Below are 8,107 nucleotides of genomic sequence, written 5' to 3'. Positions count from 1 at the left end.
CGGCCCGGGACTTGGGCGGGTTGGACCGCCGGTGCGGCACCCGGGCTGGGCACCCCGAGGTCCGGGGAGCCCCTGGCGGGACCCTCGGGGGTCTGCCCCATGGTGCTCTTCCCGGGACCCGGCCCGGGACTTGGGCGGGTTGGACCGCCGGTGCGGCACCCGGGCCGGGCGTCACGAGGTCCGTGGAGCCCAGGGCGGGACCTTCGGAGGTCTATCGGCCGGGGCCGGGACCTGGCCGGCACCCGGGCTGGGCTTCGCGAGGTCGTTGGGAGCCGGCTCTCTGGAACAAGCAGCAGCTTCCCTATATATCCGGCGGAGGGTGCCTGACGTCCCTGGCGAACCGGGACGGAGTTCCACGTCACCACCGGGAAAATCCGGCAAGGCATGCCGACTTCGATGGAGCGAGGGTCGGATGCGGCCGGCAAATCCGACCTCATTGACTTCCAGGGTTTCTCAAGCAACTTGACCTGCCAAAAACGGGGACTTAGAGCAAAACTGCCGGCCGGCCGCGATCAACTTAGGCGGCCGGGAACGGGCACTTTGGGCACATCGACATCTACAGGACACCTAAATGGATAAATCTGGATGGAATTGTCTGTCTTTTTACCTAATTTTGTGAGGATTCAGAGGGAAAATGAAAAAAACACAGATTTTTTTTTCTAATTCTTGCTACTTTTTACTACATTTCTAATTCTAAATTTTCAGCTAATCATCCAACTATGGTATCAAAAGAAAGCTCTATCTCTCCTTGAAAAAACAATATATAGTTTATATGGGTACACTATTCACAGTAAAAGAGAATCATCGCTGAACCGACATAGCGCAAAAATGGCAAAATTTCTCCGGGATTGAAGGGGTTAATGTAAAAGGAAAATACACAAATCTCCTAATGACTGTGATTATGAAGGGGTGTATTTTCTCTGCAAAGAGGTAAAAAATAAAAACAATATACATAGTATAGTGCAAAGGATTCATTACCAAAACAGGAAAAAACATTTTTTGAGCCTTTCAAATTTCTCCTTTCCTTTTAAGGTTCGAGCCTTAGAAACACTATATAGACAAAAGTATTGGGTAACCTGACCATAGCAGCAACATTCTATATATACAGAGACATGAGTAGTTGGTCCCCTGTTTGGTGCTATAACAGCTTCCACTCTTCTGGGGAGGCTTTTCACAAGATTTTGGAGTTTCTGTGGGAATTTGTGCACTGATGTTGGAGATTCCTCCAGAGATATGGAGGATCTCGTCTCATATTCCATCCTTATGGAGTCCCGAGTCCATGAGAGACCATCCTTTAGGGAGTGCCTGTGGAGGCACTGATATCTGTTTAGCCCTAAGCTTTTTGTCCCCACCCATGCCTCCCTCTACTCCCACAGCTCCTAGTTTCGGCACCTTGGGTGAGGTAGATATCATGCAGCTTGGGTTTACCTATCTTTTGGTTGAGTAGAGGGTCTTTAGGCAGGGGGGGGCTGTGCTTTACTGCAGTAAGGCAGGGCACCTGCTGTGAACTTGCCACACATCCAGGAAATGCCTGCACCTAAGGTTATATGGGGGCCAGGCTTTGGATCGCGTTGCAGCGTCCCCTTCTAGCCATGAGGATAAACCTCCTCATTCAAACCTCCATCATTACAGAGGCAGCAGGTTCTCTTTATCGACAGCACCTTGTTCCTGAAGCACTCTCTCCCACTGAATCTGTGTACCGTTCCACTTTCCATGGAGGTGATTGATGACAGACCCCTGTAGGGGCCCTCCATCATGAAATCATACAACTCCAGGTGATCCACTATCCTCATTATGCTTTGGTCCTGGGATATCTGTGGCTGCACACACACAATCCCACATGCGATTGGGTAAAGGCAGCAGCCATGAAATGGTAGCCCAATTGTTCCAAGACATGCCTAATGAAAGTGGTGAAGGTGATAATCACTTCTCCAGTATCTTCATTGCTGAAGAGTACCAAGAGTTTCAAGATGTATTGGATAAGGGCTCCCGCCTCACCGCCCATACAATTGCACCATTCAGCTGCAACCGGGTGCCGTACCTACTCAACGTTGAGTCTGTCCTCTATCTGTCGCAGAGAATAAAGCCATGGAGCAGTATGTTGCGGATGCTCTGTCCCGGGGGTTCATCCGTAAGCCCTCCTCTCCTGCAGGGCTGGATTCGTCTTCATGAAGAAAAAGAGAGGATAACTGAGACCCTGTGTTGATTACAGGAGGCTCAACTGTATCACAGTTAAAAACGTTTACATGATTCCGCTTATTACGAGCTAGTCGATCGCTTGAAAGGGTCTAAGGTGTTTACTAAGCTCGACCCGCGAGGGCCTTTAATTTGGTAAGGATAATGGAGGGCCAGGAATGAAAACCGCGTTTACCAGGAGCAGGCATTACGAATACCTTTTTATGCCCTTCGTTCTCTGTAATGCTACCGCGGTTTTCCAGGATTTCATAAATTATATCCTCCGGGACATGCTCCAACAATGTGTGGTGGGATACCTAGATGGCATTCTGATCTATTCCGCCTCCATAGAAAACCATCATGCAGATGTAGCCTGAGTCCTGCAAAGGTTACGGGAGAATAATCTATTTCGCAACCTGGAGAAGTGTGAGTTCTACCGCAAACAGGTCATCTTCTTTGGCTACGTGATTTCAGAGGGCTGTTTCACTATAGCCACGACACGTAGGTCACCACTCTGTTTCTTGGGTTCACTTACTACTGTAGGAAATTAATTCAGGATTTTTTCTCTATTGTAAAACCCCTTACTGACATGACCAAAAAAAGAAGGTAACGTCACGCCCTTCTGTCTCAGCGTCCCACTCCTGAGAGCCAGTTGCACCCATGTGGGTATTTCTCCAAAAAGCCAAGTCTGATTCCATACACCTGGGAATGTTGCCGACTGTGCCTTTAAGAAGAGGATTTGTATGCGCACACACCACTCCGTCTCTGTTGGGACGGCCCTGCAGTTGTCTTCCGGCCGTCCTGAAGATCACAGTGCCGGGAAGAAGACTGCGGCACCGTCAACGCTGAGGAGTGAGCGGGTGTACCACGTCGGACCCCTCTTCGGGTCGGAAGGAGGGCGCGGTGTGGGACCAAGCTGAGTACCGCGGCGGGGACCTGACAGCAGCAGATCCCACCATCTCTATCACAGGAAATGGTCCCGGGGACCGAGCTTCTTGGTGGGACAAGAAAGGCGCAGGTGAGTGGTCAAAAGCCAAACTTTATCTCCCTGTTGGTAACAGGAAGCAGGAGAGCATTGTGGGTCAGAGTAGGTCTTGTACCCTCTTTGAGCCTTGAGGAGGTTGCAGTAAATGATGTTGAAAGACCGGACTAGTTGCTGGAGTCTTGTAGTGGCCTTGGGTAAAGCATTGGGCATGGGAAAATTCGCAGACAAACAGGGTGATAACCATAGGTGGTGTAAAACGGTGAGCAGCCCATGGATCTTTGCACTTGGTTGTTATATGCGTACTCTGCTGTTGGTAATAACAAAACCCTATCATCCTGCAGGTAAGTGAGGAAGCAACGCAAATATTGTTCGAGTATCTGGTTGACTCTCTCAGTTTGGTCGTTGCTCTGTGGGTGGAACAAGGAAGAGTAGTTAGGTTGCATACGGAGTCCCTTGCAAAAAGCATGCCAAAAACAAGAAGTGAACTGAGTGCCGCGGTCAGAGGTAATTGACTGTGGTAGACCATGAAGGCGGAAGATCTCTTTCAGGAACAAGGAGGCAGTCTCGCTAGAGGTAGGTAATCCCTTGGCTGGGATAAAATGGGCCATTTTAGTGAACCGGACCACCACCACTAAGATAGTAGTATGGCCCTGAGAAGCAGGTAGGTCAACTATAAAGTTCTTTGTAACATCGGTCCATGGTTGTTTGGGTACCGGTAGGGGTTGAAGTAGACCAGCTGCATGTCGTCGTGTCGTCTTAGCACAGGCGCAAACCTGTCATAGTAGGCTCAGGTACCACGAGGTACCTGGAGTGTAAGTGAGGGAGGAGTCCAATATGCAGGGGATGACGTCACGTCTGCAGATCCGCCTATAACACTCTCCTTACTAATCTCTGTTGAAGGAGATGGCACTGTAAGTGCCGCCCCCTCCAACCAGACTCTGGGCTGTGCCGCCCTCCTTCCCCTTGCACATACAGTCTGCAGGAAAAGGTGGCGCTTGAACAGCTTGGAGAAGTGCCGGCCCTTCTGCCGACGTACCCCTCCTCCCGTTGCCTCTGACTCAGGCTCCCTGAGTGGACACGGGAACCGAAGAACAGGACGGCGAAACGGGCGACGGACGGAGCCGCAAAGACGACTGGTGTCCCGTCGTCCCACCACGCCGCCCCTCCGAGGAGGAAAAAAGGTACGTGCCTGACATGTAATGACTCAAAGTAAAAAATGGAAACACGGTAATACTCTTACATTTGTTGGGCTGCCCAAGCCCATATATATGCGCGCTTTGCAAAACAAGTACCCCTCCAAAAGTATGACTCCTCGAGATTAGCGAGCAGAAGTCGAAGTCGGGGATTGTAGAAATCTTTAATGTAGCTTCTTCACAGGTAAGTAAGAAGAAATTAGAATATAAAATCTAAGGGGTGGACAATAGTTCTTTCTCTCCGCAGTCTTCCTGATGCCGAATCGTGGCATCCCGCATTTTATTATTGTTTGACCAGCGACTGTGGAGAAACTCCTCCTGCTATCCGATCATTCATACAACCATAATAATATTGTATTAAAATTCTGTAATTTAATGTCCCTTTTATATTCATTTTTATGTTACTTACAAAATGTGCTTTTAGGCTAAAAATCATCTGAGAAAAAACATAATGGAAAGTCAATAATGAACCAATATTGGATACAAAATATTCCTTGTGTGTCTTTGTCAAATCGCAACATAATTAAAAAAAATGACACAATTCAAAATCATTGTTTAATTCATTAGGTATTAAAGTTTTTAGAGTATAGATCCACTTCATTTCTTCTTTTCCTAATTGGTTAATAAAGTTACCCCCACTCCAAAATGTATTCACCATATAATTAAGATGTCTAGGGTCACCGTTATGATGTGTTTTGCGAAATGCATTGGCACACTGTGATTCTGGGTATGATTTTTTATATTCCTTTTATGTTCTTCTATCCTTATATGTAATGCTCTCATCGTACGCCCTACATACTGTAAACCACAGGGACAATTTAGGACATATATAACATTCTTTGTATGACAATTTAGTGCATGTTTAATGTTATATTGTTGTCTGGTTGTGAATGAAGAAAAGTTTTTTGACTTTTTTTGTCAGAATGATTCTTTGTTGTCCTACAGGCCAAACAAAAATTGCATCTTTGAAAGGAATTGAAGTCTCTACTAGAGATATATTGTGACCCTTCCTCATCTGTTAAGTAACTGTTAACTAGACTATTTTTTAGTTTTGGTGCACCCCTAAAAATTATTTTGGGTCATGGTCAGTGTTTTTCTATTACTTTCTTTACTTTTGTTCCTACACCACTATAGTTTAGAACCAGTGGGGTGTCTTAATTTAGATTGTTAATACTTATTATTCTTAATATTATCAAGTATATATTGTTGTTCTATTTGGGATACTTCTTTTATAGTATTATCTAGAATTTTGGGGTCATATTTCTTCTCTACAAAAGAATTCTTTAATAATTTTGCTTGGGCCTCATATTGACTCTTATCTGTGCAATTGTTTCTCAGTCTTAAAAATTGGCTCTTGGGGACATTTAAAAGCCAGGGTGGATAATGACACCTGTCTAAAAGAATAACTATTAACTAGGGCTGCAACTAACGATTATTTTCATAATCGATTAGTTGGCCGATTATTTTTTCGATTAATCGATTAATCGGATAAAAAAATGAATGTACATTTTTCATTTATTTAAAATAATTTAATAAACAAATGATGTTAAATACAAACGCAGAATAAAAAAAAAACTGATAAAATGCATTTCTTGTCTTTATTTCCCAACCAGCCCCCCCAATTTATGCACATTTGAGCACAGGCTTGCCACGCTGCCTCCCACATATGCCACTCCACGCTGCCTCCCACATATGCCACTCCACGCTGCCTCCCACATATACCACTCCACGCTGCCTCCCACATATACCACTCCACGCTGCCTCCCACATATGCCACTCCACGCTGCCTCCCACATATACCACGCTGCCTCCCACATGCACATTTGAGCCCAGGCTTGCCACGCTGCCTCCCACATATGCCACTCCACGCTGCCTCCCACATATGCCACTCCACGCTGCCTCCCACATATACCACGCTGCCTCCCACATGCACATTTGAGCCCAGGCTTGCCACGCTGCCTCCCAGACATGCCACTCCACGCTGCCTCCCACATATGCCACTCCACGCTGCCTCCCACATGTGCCACTCCACGCTGCCTCCCACATGTGCCACACCACGCTGCCTCCCACATATGCCACGCTGCCTCCCACATATTCCACTCCACTCTACCCCCACATATGCCACTGTGCCTGATACGCCTTATACCCCCTGATACACCACTCCATCCTCCCCAGACATGCCACACTGCCTCCCAGACATCCCACGCTGCCCTCCCCACATATGCCTTATATATCGTATATGCCTTATACCCCCAGATATGTCACTCCATCCTCCCCAGATATGCCTTATACCCCCAGATACCTCATAGTCCCCTCAGAGTCACAGACCTGTTCGCATCACACTGACACCATACTTTTATAAATAAGTACTGGGTTAATCTTCACTGCCCCCAGGATTTAGATTCCCCTTAGTCTGCCCCCCTTTACCTCTAATTGCGCCTTAAGTTAACTTTATTAAATGAATTAAATTAACCCTCAGTCCTCATCATTAAATTAACACTAAACACCCCATTAACCATAACTACCCCTAAATTAACTCTAAATACCCCATCAAACATAACTACCCTAAATTAACCCTAAACACCCCATTAACCACAGCATCCCCTAAATTAACCCTAAAGACCCCCATCAACCACAACAGCCCCTAAATTAACCCTAAACACCCCATTAACCACAACTGCCTCAAATTAACCCCAAACACCCCATTAACCACAGCTGCTCCTATATTAACCCTAAACACCCCATTAACCATAACTGCCCCTAAATTAACCCTAAACACCCCATTAACCATAGCTGCCCCTAAATTAACCCTAAACACCCCATTAACCATAGCTGCCCCTAAACACCCCATTAACCATAGCTGCCCCTAAACACCCCATTAACCATAACTTCCCCTAAACACCCCATTAACCATAACTTCCCCTAAATTAACCCTAAACACCCCATTAACCATAACTGCCCCTAAATTAACCCCCACCTCCCCTAACTTTCAGCAGCCCAAATATTAATTTTATACTTACAGTTAGATGAGTGTCACAGCCATGTGGTTCTGGCCTTCTGGGAGAAGGAAGGGGGCGGGGCCAGTTGTCACAGTGATTACAGGGAGGGGCTGGTAAGTAGGAGCTGCTGCTGTGAGTCACTCAAACGGATTATATAATGAGGGGTATTTTTCAGAGCGTTTGCTCTGAAAAAACCCTCATTTTATAATCGATAAAAATCGATTCAACTAATCGATAATGAAATTCGTTGGCAACGATTTTCATTATCGATTATTATCGATTTTATCGATTAGTTGTTGCAGCCCTACTATTAACGTCTACCGATTTGAAATGAGAGGAATTCTCTCTCTCTATATATATATATAGTTAAATCGAGGAAATCAACCTGGACCTGGCTAAATGATGATGTGAGCTTAATACCCCACTGATTATCATTAAGTGAGTTAATAAATGTGTTTAAATCTTCAGGAGAACCATTCCAGATAAAAAAAGATCATCTATATATCTTTTGTACAGTATCAAATTACCATCTGGGCCTAAATGTGGATTAATAAAAATTTGTTCCCAAGCTGACATAAAAAGATTGGCGTAACTAGGGGCAAATTTTGTGCCCATAGCTGTGCCTCTTAACTGTAAATAAAATTGGTTATTGAACCAGAAATAATTATGGGTTAATATATAAATCCCTTTAATAATAAAATCAATCTGTTTTTCTTGAAGTGTATTGTCCTGTTTTAATATGTTGTTAACTGCTT

Source organism: Sceloporus occidentalis, unplaced genomic scaffold, assembly GCF_023333645.1.
Source record: "Sceloporus occidentalis isolate IW3139 unplaced genomic scaffold, rSceOcc1.0.p SCAF_28, whole genome shotgun sequence".
Taxonomy (NCBI): Eukaryota; Metazoa; Chordata; class Lepidosauria; order Squamata; family Phrynosomatidae; genus Sceloporus; species Sceloporus occidentalis.
This window is presented reverse-complemented; position numbering follows the sequence as displayed.